Source organism: Pinus tabuliformis, chromosome 8 (assembly GCF_031772625.1).
Source record: "Pinus tabuliformis cultivar Carrire ecotype Pingquan chromosome 8, CPIR1, whole genome shotgun sequence".
Classification (NCBI taxonomy): domain Eukaryota; kingdom Viridiplantae; phylum Streptophyta; class Pinopsida; order Pinales; family Pinaceae; genus Pinus; species Pinus tabuliformis.
Window position 1 is genome coordinate 711652157 of NC_142294.1, and position 13860 is coordinate 711666016.

Below are 13860 nucleotides of genomic sequence, written 5' to 3' on the forward strand. Positions count from 1 at the left end.
CAGTCTTCAAAGAGTCTCAATATCAGATTATACAAATTCTACCTGCTCAAGCCTTCAATAGTCTTGGCTTAAATAGAGAAATAATAAAAAAACTTGACTAAAATGTCTCTAACAAGCATATCTATCCTAATCCCATCTATCTTGGTTGAATCCATCCATTCAATTACACAAAATTTGGAAAATCCCCAAAAATACTAAATTTGGCTTACTTCCTAGGTATTTTCTAAATAACAGGTCATGTTTGACCAGAGTTGATCGGGCATGTTTTAACTCGATTTGACCGAACCAATAGATACATGTCTATTCTTGGTTCCTAACCTTTCCATATCTATGCTCATATTGTGCCCAAGTGTCCTGCAAGTATGAATTAAATGGAGCCATAACCAGAATTTCCAGTTCTGTCCAAAAATACACTAAAAACACATTTTTTGCAAAAATATCTAAAAATTGAAAAACATAATTTATATACCTGAATATGCATAAATTGGTAAAAATATGGTGTATATGGATGGTTTATGGTTGAAAATGATGTAAATTAGGTATATTTTAATAAGCAAAATTTGATCAAAATCGAGGGCCAACAATATCATAGCTTAGTGAAGAATTCAACCGACCAACCATCTAGCCCAATGATCTTATCCTTATGAAAACTATGGATAACCTTTTGTATTTTAGTCTCAGACATTGGATTCATTAATCCTTGATTTTCTTCATTGTTTGTATCCCTAGGGAATGATCAAGATAATTAGATAACTTCAACAATGGTCACTTCAAGAGGAGCCTTGTAAAGATTATTGAAGTGTTATTTTCCCATCCTTGTGAGATCTTCAAATGTTATAGCTCTACCACCACCCACATCATCCAAATCCCATATCTCGGTGACCTTTTTTTTTCCCATGGAAAAAGTTGTAATTTCTATTAATTTATAAGAAATTACATTTTGTAGATGCCGAGGCATATGCATATGGAGGCATGTTTGCCTATCAAGATACATAGAACTGTCTAAATAATGAAAAAGCTTAACTGCTAGTCGCTGTTACTCCACGCAGGGAGTCTGTAATCAACCATATTGTATCAAAACTTCCCTCAACAGAAAGAGGGAAAAAGGTTCAAAATTGTATCATCTCTGCACAAAGAGAGATATATGATGTACTGAAACCAACACTGTTGTATATAAAGCCATACAAAATAATTTATACCATGAGATCAACAAAAATACTTGGGCTTAAAGCCCAATTTGTCCATGTTCTACAAAAGGTCTGTGGTAATATTGATGGTAAGTACCATCAATTTCCTCCTGTATCAACTAGTCATTGCCCTGTAGATGCGCTGCCTCTTTTGAAAGTTGATCAGCCTCCGAGTTTTGTTCCCTGTAAATATGTCGATAGACAAAGGAGTCAAAAGTGGCAATCAGTCTACGAGCTTCTCCTAGAATATGCCTCAAAGTATATGCATTGCAGTGAGATGTATTGTTGAGCCAATTACACACAATTTTTGAGTCACCAAACAATTGAAGATGTTTGCAATGATGTCTTAATGCAAAGTATATAAGATGCTTTGCTATACAGAGTTCAACAAAGTTGTTGGTACCCCTGCCCAGGTTTATTTGAATTTTAAACATGTGTGACTCATTCAGGAATAGAATGGCTCCCCCTCCACATCCTGCTTCCTGAGCAGAACCATCAAAGTAGGCCCATGGAAAGGATTTGTCTATGATTTCAAGTATGATGGTGCGCGGGGGGGGGCTATGGTGTCATCCTCGAGTAGGAGATCATAATCAACGATAGTATGAAGAAGAATGGAAGGCCAGTGAGGGTCCTTGAGATTGAAAATGGAGTGATTTCTGGCAATCCAAATGGCCCAACAGACCAGGAGTGGCATGTTCCTAGCTTTTCTTGTGTGGGCTTGGCACCAGGAATTCTAGGCCTCTTGGATGTTGTTATCGTGCCAGGGGTTTAGGGAAGGGTAGTGAGCAGTGATACAGTTCCAGAACTCCTTAGTGGACGGGCAGTTCAGGAAGAGGTGTTCGGTATTCTCTTCATCAAGTCAACAAAGATGACATCGAAAAGGGCCATGAAAGGTTCTTTTCATCAAATTGGCACCAGTAGGGATCTTATCAAAAAGAATGTTCCACAATAACAGGCGGGTACGAGGGGCAGCCTTGAGTTTCCAAAAAGATCTCCAATTCGGGTCAATAGACTGTGGTTTATGGGGGTCCATGAGTCTGATGTATCCTTCTTTAGTGGAATATGTTCCTTTTTTGCGAAAGCCCATATAATCTCATCCGGTTCCTCTGTCAGTCGGATATGAGCCTGTGAGAGAGCTTTGATGTATTGTTGCCAGTCAAGTTGCCATTGCTCAGGGATATCCAAATCGTGTTCTGATTTCCATGCCTGATGAAGGACGGTGGAATTATTACGATCGCCAATGTGCTTGATGAGAATGATTCCCCTGTGATTTAGGTGTCTTATCAATTCGGTTGGCAGCCTGTGTGCGTTCCCACATCCTACCCATGGATTCGTGCCAATACGGACTGCATTTCCTTCATTTATTCTCTAGGTAATTCCTTGTCGCAACAGAGGAAGCACGTTCATCATAGCCTTCCATATGTTGGAGATATTACCATTCGAGGGGTGTGTCTGCCTAAACCAATCCATCAAATTCATGGGCCATATGTATTTTGCTTGAGCAACTCGAGTCCAGAGGCTGTTAGAGGAAATGAGTTGCCAGCCTAGTTTAGCAGCCAAGGCTTTCGAGATCTTGGTGACCTTTTACAAACCGTTAAAAAGTATTTGTATTTTCATCTCCACTTTGCAACCATATAGCTTTGCTCTTTTGCCTCCATTTCTCCTCCTTATCAGCTAAAATTTTCTTCTTGGTAGTCTCTAGATGGATGATCCTATGTTTTTATTCCTTCAACAAGTATCCCCCCCATCAAGAGCTTCCATACACTCCATCTCTTTCTCCACATCTTTAAGCATTTCCTCCTTTGTTTTTCTTTTAAGGGAAAACCACTCAATCATGGCCTTTTTTAACCTTTTTAGGTTTTCAATAAATTGAATCGCTATATGCCTAACCCTGTCAGGGCTATAAGGTATCTAGTGTTCCGCAACCAAGTTATGAAAATATTCATCGTTTAACCATACTGCATTGAATTTGAAAGGGATTCTTAGTTTATTAAATCCACTTTCACCTCAAGAAAAATAGGATGGTGGTTAGATTCACCCCTCACCCCTTACCACTGAAAAAAGAGAGTGATCCTTTCCAATAAAGAGTTAGCCATTAGGAACCGATCAATCTTCCTGGCTATCATCACTTCACTAGTTCACCTATTTCTCTTGGTGGGCTTATACTTGAACAATTCCACATTGCATAGGTTGTGATCCTATAGAATATGAATGAAATAATTAGATAAGGGGTTAATTTGAGCACGAGGGCCCCAAATTTCAGATGCCCCAAGAGAGAAATTCATGTCCCCCACTACCACTAAATTATCAACCTGCACATAAGAACGAGCCAAAAACCTATCCTAGAAGGTATTCCTATCCTAGTAGGGCCCATAAATATTTACCACTTTTAGATCCATTCCCAATTAAGAAGAAAAAATATGAACCCCCAACATCAAATGTGATCCCTAGGAGCCTAGAATTATTTATTTATAATTTCGCGTGGCATATATTTGTAAATATAATTTATTGTTTCAAATTAATAAATTTTATAATTATATATCCAATAAATATTTTCCATTTAAATTCTCAATAAAATATAAAAGTATACAGTTTTAAATATATAAAATGTCAAACTTTTATTTAGTATCTAAGATAAAATTTGTCATCATAATTTTTGTATGATTTAGGATGGCTCTTATTGTTGTGTTATGAAGTATTATGTAAAACAAAGGATTCAAAGTTTAAATTTTCCATGGATCAAACCAAAATAAATAAATAAATAAATAATTATTTCAATTTTAATTCTAATGTGTTTATTAATTTCAAAAATTAATATTATTAATAAAATAATAATAAATATAAAGTAAAATTGTAAAATAACTAAACTAATTATTAATTACTTGATAGATATTATTTGGTATTAATTATTAATGATTTGTGTTTATATGAAACCACTATACTTGGAATGGAACATCCCAATAAATTCGACTTACCAATCATTTTTTAAAAGTATTTATAAGAATCTTTGATAAAAAAATGTTGAAAAACCTCTATTTTTAGGTGTGAAGGTTATTATTATTATTATTATTATTAACAAAGTCATGTAAATTAAATGGTTGTTAAATTCCAATAAACATCAATCCATAATAAGCATCAAAATACTTACTAGCACTTATTACAAAAAACGCTGACGATAAAAATGTCTACTGTGGAACAATTTCCAACATCACAATTTCAAGATCATCACCACAGAAATCTACAAACACTAATACATCTCATGTTGTTAATATATATGTATACATATATATATATATATCTATATATATATCTATATATATATATATATATATATATATATATATATATATATATATATAGATATATAGATATATATATAACAAGATTCTTAAACCATGGAGATTTAAACCCCATTTTACATGAAAATTCCTAATCTGTAAATAGGCTTTGCATGGACCAATACCATGGCATATCAATACCACATGCCAAAAAAATAACTCTTTTTTTTTTTAAAAGAAAATGAGTAATATCTAGATTAAATCTACACTTTATCGCAACAAATACACAGGGAGTGTATCACTTCAAAATTCTCAAAATGACAAATAACCACTAGCTATAGACTTAAAACAACATAACAACTTCCTATAGAAATTAATACAGCCAAGATATTGCATTGAGAACGAAATTGATACATTAAAACCAAAATGAGGCTTTCCTTTTAGCAGCATAGACATAACTGCATAGAGACTACAAGATGGTCAATCAACATCATTAGCAAGTAAGTTAATATCTATATCCAACTTTGATGTCATTCAAAGACTGATTTTGCGTGACAATAGGATCTTTTTCAAATTGAAGGTCTTCAATTATCAACCTTAGCATGTCTATCTCATTGTCAAATTATTTTCTTCTAGCTCAACCTGAGCATGATACATCTTACAAAACTTCTTTTGAAGGTTTTCAACAACCCTTTGCATGGTGTCATGGGCTAATAAATAGATAGAACATGCATAATCCTCTGTGGAAGAATCCAAGGGAGGAGAGGACATCTCTTTGAAATAATCCTAGAGAAGATTGAGCCTACCATATAGACAGAGTAGAAACAACTACCTTATAATCACTGTAGACAATGAATTACCAGCAGAAGCACAACAAGAATTTCCAAAATTTGTATCCAAATCACTCATAGAAAAATCCCAACTCTTAGGGCATAAATAAAGCCCCCAATAAAGTTTACGCCTTCCCTTCACAATTGGCTTCCACAAGTATACATAAGGGAAGTGTTGTGTACAACAACACAAGCCCCATGAGAATAAACTATTTCACTAAATCTTCCCCTTATACAAATAGAATAAATTTTCCATCAAAAAGGAATTAGAGTTACCTTCAGGCCAAGGAGTGGAAGTAGGAATTGGACTGATGAGCATGAGAGACCTAGGGAACCTTGCATTCCTGAAAGCCCTTTTCGCAAAACAACACATGAACAAAAGTTTCGAACCCATAGCTTCCCAATTACCAACGAAAGGACCTAGTCTCGGAGAAGGATATCCTCATAGAGCCTATTAAAGAAATCTCGATTAGATGCCACATCTAAAATCTCATACAGGAACCAACACCCAATCTTCACCCACCAAAGAGATAAGCAAATGCCTAAGGCCGATGCCTTCCTGAATGAATCCATGGGAGATATTGACATCCATTTAAGCTCAATGTGCTTATCATACCACACAAATTGCATCATTCTCCCATTAATGTTACTTGTGTGACATCCATGAGAATTCATCATAGTTCTATGGTGAAGGTTATTCCAAGGAGTTGGAAAAGGATTGATTCAAGTTGAAACATGCGAGGAAATATAGAAACCACCTATGTGACAAAAAAAATCCTTTGCTGCCACATTCTTTAATTTCTTGAGGGAATATATTAACCAAAGTAACCACCTTTAATGAATTATTTGTGAAGAAAGGACAAAGGAATGAAGAATTTACATGAAAACTAATGATGGGAGGGTGATGAGAAAAGACAAGTGAGAGGGTAGCAGAACGAGGAAGTAGGGAGAGGGAATAAGAAGAGAGGGGAGAGGGACTGGGATTTGTAGTCATTCATCTCTTCCTTGGTTCGCCTTAGTTTCCAATTTAGGAGACAAACTTTAAGAGATGAGGTAGGACTAGGTTGGAGAGAAAGCAAGCTTACCCAAAGAGCTTCCATATTTTCCAAGGCCAAATCCAGATTGAGGGTATTTGTTTCTAGATAAAGAGATAGAACCTTAAGGGCCACAAATTGGGAAGAGAGATGAGATGATTTAAAAATACTCGAGCTTCTAGAGAGCCAAACCTGCTAGAAAATATAATTTTGAAGGGCGAGGCAAAAGGATTTCATGGAGGATTTGGATTGAAGGGATCCTGCATACTACTTTTTCCATGAAGTGAAGAAGATTTGAAAGTGAGAATGCCAAGGCCAGTTCAACCTAGAGGAAATAAGACCCAAAGTAAGGGACCAAACTGTATTCACATATGGACAATCTAAAAACATATGCGATATAATATATTCATGTTTTTCACTCATAGGGCATTTTGAGGGGCCCATAATGCCCCTTTTCTTCAATTTATCTGAAAACAAGATCTTTTTGTGAAGGAGAAACTAGAAAAGGTATTTACTTTAGGAATAACATTAGGTTTCCAGATTTTATTCTAGAGGGAGGACTTAGGAGGAATATGGGAGTTAAATAGCTTGTCCATTTACCCTTGTCTGACAATATAATGAGAAGCTTTCTAACCCAGTTTTTCCTACTAAAATCAATTAATGGGAGCACTTAAAACCAATTTTTTAATTAAATCTTCTCTAAGAGGCTTTAAATCATTAATAAGAGTCCCCATATTCCAATTTATCCACAATCCCTCAGTATTACAAGAAGAGATATTGGCCAACGTGTACAACCCCTATGAGTGCATGTAGCCCATCAAGGGGTGCAAACCTTTGTCATTCACCAAAGGAGGCCCATTGAGAATGGAATCCTCCCAGATATTAATATTATCTCTGTTATCACTCAGATTTTCCTTGAAGTTGTTAGAAGAAGGAAAGGGGTCTGAGGTAACCACAAACCAATATTTTAAGTACAGAATCTAGCCAATCTGTACTCAGAGAGGGCTCTCTCTTTATGATTTAGCTTTGTTTTGTGAGATATTAGGCTAGTTATGAAAGCTTGGGGGGTTTTGATTTTGTTTGGTGGTGGAATTCAGGAGCAGATGGATAGAACAAGGTATTTCAGGCCATTGGGCTATGGAGTCAACTGGATGATGGCTTAACTGGATCAGGTTGATTTAACAAAGGAGAATTTCACAGGGCAAGATAGCTAAACAAAAGACAAATGATAGCTTAAAATGGGTGAAATGGTCTTGAACAGGGAGGAAGGGCAGTGAAGAATCCTTCAACAAAGTCCAAGATGAGGGGAGGTGGGTGCTCATTAACAAAAAGAAATTAAGTATTGTTTGTTAAATGGTCACAGTGATGAACTATGGAAGCTGGGAGCAGTTAAGAATTTCCTACCTATAATAGCTTGGAAGAAAACATTAAGAAAATAAATGATTTTAAAGACAGAATGCAGTAAAGCTTTTTCTGAAATATAACTTTTCATTTATCATTCAAATATGAAACACATATGAATATTTATTAAACCAGAAAACGGTAAAAACATAAGATATAAAGTACTTTTTTGTTTCTCGTTTGACACAGGTATCCTGTAGAAGTCCTTTGCTTTATTACTTTGTTCCAGCCGGCCATACAAAAGTTGTTCAACAACACTTCAATTCCAAAAGTACATTGTCTACAGAAATGTCTAAGAATCCACCCTTAGTACTTCAAATAAGATAGTACTTATACAAAATTCACATCAAAATATCTCTTAAGTAAGAGAGATACATTCTAGGAAAACTAAATATATTTTACATGAATATAGAGACAGATGGTCTCGAAAGTAGACACTGAATGTGAACTGATCGTTGCTATCCTTGTTTTGTTGAAGGAGCTAGAGGCAGGTCCTATGAATATGCATCTTGTTGTTGTGCTAGTAACTCTGTGCTGGACATCTGATTTTATCTTTTCACTGATACTCTTTTACCTGTTTTACCATCATTCATCCTTTTTTACTAAAATTGACTATGGTAAATACTTCAATTTACTTCACTTTTTACCATGGTAAATCATAAGGTTTCTGTCATGCTGGTCCATTGATCATCTCTCGGTATTCTTGTCCTTGTCAATTTTTTGTAGATTTCATATGCTTGTGTATATTTTACAAAATTCGGTTGCATTGGGAATAAGTGCTTCACTTCATGCTCAATGTAAAAAAGGTTCTCCAAACCATCATAGAGAACTCTCCCTATGGGCAATGCCTTGACTGCAGATGAACTGGCCTAACTGTTAGCTTGCCGATGTAATTTGTTGACATAATCATCCCGAAACATTAGCTTGTCATTGATGACTAAAGGACTTGGGAGTCCTTTACTTTGTAAGATGCCAAATTTCTCCATGAACTCATCTATGTCTTCCTTCATATTTTGACATTTGCATTCCAGGCCTTGCATTAGATTCCTTTTGGTAAATAATTTTTTTATTTCGAGGATAGTAGCAGTCTTATCCTCAATGTTTAATTGTTCCAACTGATGCCTGTTTCTACTATTTAGAAAGTTTATTAATCTGATAGCTTCTTCAGGCTTCCCTCCTAGTTCTTCCCTGGTTTTCTCAACCTCTTGAAGAGCAACTTTCACTAAGTTGATTTGTTCAAAAATGATTTGAATTGATGACCAAATATCATTGATGGAATCAATGATATTAGTCCATAATATCTTTCTGATATTAGTTAAAGGCTTTTCAAATGTAAGGTCCTTTTCCAATGTTTTAATCTGTTGGGTCAAGCCTTTTTTTCTCATCTCTTCTACAAAATTGAATTTTGATACATCATATTTTTGCTCTAAAGTAATGAATTTCTCTTTTACTTTTTGCAGTTCAGTGACTTGGAGCTTCATTTCCTCCATGGACTTGATCAACTCTTCTGTACTCTAATTTGAGGTTCCTGCCTATGATGTACCTGTACCTGTTGCTTCTATAGTTGCAGCTGTTTCCAAAGGGACATTTGGTGCTAAAGCAGTTGCCAATGTAGAAGGGACTGCTGTAGAAACCATTGGCACTACATTTTGAGGCTGTGTGGTTGACTCACTTTGCCTGTTTTGTAGTGTTTTCTCTAATTCTTGCTTTGTCTTTTTTAGTTGCTCATTTAGCTTAAGGACCAGGTCCATAAGCTCTTCTTCATTTTTATTCTCAATCACTTTAGCAGTCTGAGAGTGAATGAGTGGTGGCAATTTCAACTGCTTTCGTAGTGCAGCTATATCTTCATTCTTTTTCTTTATTAGGCTCTGTGCAGCCTTGATATCCTTTGGGTTATGGCCCAACTCAATAATCAACTCCTCCAATGATTTGATTATGTTGTCCTTTTCCTGTGAGGATGCATTTTCTAGTTGCAACTGGGCAGTAGTGTTGCTCAGTGAATTTTGCAACCTATGTGCCATCATTGCGTTGCTAGTCAGTGTAGAATAAACCATCTCCCCTATTTGTTTATGTAGTTCTATCTTATCTATGGGGTGGATGTCTTTAACTAAGACCTCAAAATCTGTCTTGAGTTAGTCTACAAATGACTTGGGCTGCTAAACTGTGGGCTTTAGAAAGCTCATCTGCATTTTGCCTTCTTTAACGTCATAAGCTGACATCAATCTGGTTTGATTTGTAGGGGCCATCTTCAAGTATTGAGCATAGGATTGGGCCTTCATCTACTCATTCTTGGTCTTTATTTCCTTGAATTCTCCTTTTATGTCTATGATCTTCTTAGATGAAAATATGAAAGATGAAACTTCTACACTCTGTTGTCTTTCAAGCTCTTGTCTTTGTGAGCTGGAAGGTGTCCCACCTATTGGGAATGTATGTAGACTGTCTCCACTTTCTTTTCTCAAACTCCTTGTTGTTTCCTCAAAGAATTCTTCCTCTGAATATGGATTTAGCCTATGCCTCTTCGCACCAGGCTAGTCTGAAGGACCACTGGCAGGGATAGTTACTTCCCTGTCTCTTTTCAAGTTCTTTTTGTCATTCAGAGGATTCTGCGCAACTGGGGGATTTCCCATATTAACCTGAGCTGGATGAGTTCATGGTGGAGCTCTTTCTTCAGAGATTTTAGGCTGCTCTAACATTTCTGGTTGTTCTAATGTTTGTGGCTATCCTGATGCTGGAGTATTTGTTCCTTGGTCTTTTTCCTGTGGTGGTTCTGTTGGGGGAGCACTAGTTTCCTGTGTGTGCCTTTGAGAAGTCTCTGTTGTAGAGGCACTAGGCTCTGGTGTTGGCCTTTGAGTAGATTCAACTAGTACCTGTTCAAAAGAGTCTAGGTCAAGTCTCTTTTCTAAGTCTTTCATCACATTCTCTACCTCAACTTGATCACTATCCATTTCAACTAGAGTTCCTTCCCTCCATTCATCCATATTTGCATACTGTTCTATCTCAGGGATTCTGTGATGGATATAGGGTGATAGCTTATGTTTCATTCTCCTATCACAAATGAAACCTTGTGGGTCATATCTCCAAGAAAAGCTTTTCTTTAGTCTCATTGTTGTTTCTATGATTTCTTTTGCTCTTTTCCTTGCTTCTCTATTGTTGCACAAAAATGGGCCTAAGTGGTCTTTAATCCTCAATTGGGCTTTCTTCTTTGCCTTGGTGAAATGAATTTGATCAGAGTTTAACATTTGCCTATAATATTCCAGGGAAAACAATCTCATAGGAACATACTTAGGTAGCTTGAAAGGAGGGAGTTCACAACCATAGATTCAGATCTCAGTGTGATTCTGGTACAAGTACCAATCACCTATCTTGTATTGCTTTGATAGTTGAAGGATTCTCTTGATTTCATCACTAATCCTAGGAGGAGGATTTCCTGTCAGCATGGTGGTCATAGGGTGGACAAACTGGTCAATGAATTCATTATATGAATAGGGGCAAGTGTACGAGTAGTGGAAGATGGAAGTACATAAAATGACTGATCTGGGATTACCCTTTGTATCAAGTTTATTTACAAAGAATGGGAACTTGTCAGACTAATAGTAAAGGAAAAGGTGATATATGACTGTAGAACACTTGAATTCCTTTTCATTTTCTAGCCTCATGAACTGGTCATGGATTTTTTTACCAATGAAAGCAGCATATATTTGACAGCAGGAGGTTGACTAGGGGTAAAAATGGACATGAAAACTAGAGTCAATTCATACACATACTCACTAGTATTGAAACCCATGACTGCAGTAATCATATTGACTATATTTTTGCCTATCTCTGTGAAGAAAGATTACATGTAGGGGGGAGGATCTTTGGGTTGATGTTTCTTATCCATAAAAGTCTGGCAAAGGCGACTGAGTTCAGATTAGGACATTTTAGAAGCTTTCTCTAGTAATTCCCCAAGGGAAATGGGGGTAAGGTTTTGATCGGGCTAAAACTGTAGCATTTCATTGATTGAGTCTGCAGTAATTGTGAAGAGAACAGTTTGGTTGGGGGACATTTTTGCTCTGAGGGTGGGATTTTAATTGGCTTGACATTGATGGATAATGTCAGGGAAAATGTGCACAAAGGGGAGTATATACCTTGGGAGATTTGACTCCCAAAGTCCTATGGTATCAAAGCCATTCATGTAATTGTCCTGGCATTGAAAAAATACTTTTAGGGAGTTTTTATTAGTTTCAAGGTCTTTTATTTGAATATCTTTATCTGCTAAGGGAAGATAATCCAAATCTCTCTAAGGAGTAGTGATAAGAGGTATATTAAGGGCCATGGGGATTTCCATTTCTGGTTCTTGTGGATTCAGATATGAAAATGGGGTTTTCAAGTAGAGTTGGTGAAAATAGAGGGTCCTAGGAGTCTTCAATTTTAAATTCCGCAACTGAATTGTAATGAATTTTGGGGTTCTATATAATAATATAATATGGGCATAGGTAATTTTGTTTTATAGGGGAATTATAATAAAATATTAGTGGTTAATATGACTAAAATGAATGGGAAAGCGCTAAGTCCAATGTTTTCCGAAAGTATTTCATCATATAACATATTACTTAGGCTAAAGTGTATAAAAGGGTTTTTATGCAGATTTATTTCAATTTCCCCAAGTAAAATATGATTTTACTTAGGAAAAGTTTTATCAAAGGAATGAGTGATCTTATGGGGGGGTAATGTTGATGAAAGGGACTTAAGTACTTTAGGCATTTCCAATTATTGGGTCGAGGGTCCGGTCCTTCCAAAAGTCAGAGAAATGCTTTGAGCCCCTCTAACTCTGACAATTACTTTTAACACGTAGGAAGTTAGTGAAACTTTAGGGAAATGAGTGGGGAAGTTAATTATTTTGACTTTGAATGTTGATGTGCCTTCCATATGATACATGCCTTTGCCAAGTGATGAAAATAAAATATTTAAACATTTAAACTTAACATTAACCACACATTTTTTCTGCAACCATCATCTACCTATCCTACCTACTTGATCCTAGCATTTTCACTTCTTTATTAGGGTGCACTTAGACTGGCAAACCCTTATCAAAATTTCTTTTTATTATACATGGTGATGCCTATCTAAGTCTACACTTATTACATCCAAGGGCTCAGATTAAACTATTGAGCTCCTTTTTCACTCTACCTATCTACTTATCTGCCAAGTTTACACTATTTGGTTAGATCTTTATTCTCTATTTCTAAAACATGAAATAACCAAGTTTAAACTATTTGGTTACCATGGATTGTGGCATATGTAACAAGTTGCAAAGAATCATTATTGTACAAAGTAATATAGTAGTCGCATTTGCTCTTACACAATTTCCTGGTCTTTTATTTTTGTTGGGGTTCATTTTCCTTCATTTTTTGACCTCTTTTTTATTCTTTTTACCCTTTTATTCTTTTTCTAGGGTATACCCTCTTTATATTTTTTAATTTTTTTATTTTTTTTATTTTTTACAAATGTGGAAAATCTTTGCAACAAGTAAAGGTATGAACATATTTCAAAGCTAAACCAAGTCAATCATGATGTATGACACCTATTGGTATAGGGGCGTAACAATGGCTCCACTTGGGGAAGGCTTTTCCTGGTGGAAAGTCAAGAATAGTAGATTAATGGCCTCTGAATGACTTTGACTGTGCTCTGCAATCTTCCTTTTTCTTGTTGCTTTATGTATATGTATGACAATAATACTTCTGAAGCTTAGGGCCTTCTCTTCGAGCTTCAACTCCAAGATCTTACTATCCAATCAACACTTTGAATTTACAAAAGATATAGTATGTACAGTTAGGAACATGGTAATATTAGTAACTAGGATCAAAGTAATGCTTCAACATATGACCATTGACTAGTCCTCCTTACACTTCTGTACCATATAACTCTTTAAGAAAATATGCATTGTTTCCTCTAAAAGCATAGATGATCTATGGCTATTTCCACAGGAATTCAAACTTTCCATGTTTCCCCTTGTCTTCTCTTCTTGAATCCCATATTAGTACTTTATTTCCAAGGTAGAAATCTTCTGCCTTGGTTCTTCTGTCAAATATCTTCTTGAGTTTCTCCTGCAATACTTGGGATCTTTGGTACACCTCCTCCCTGGTTTGTT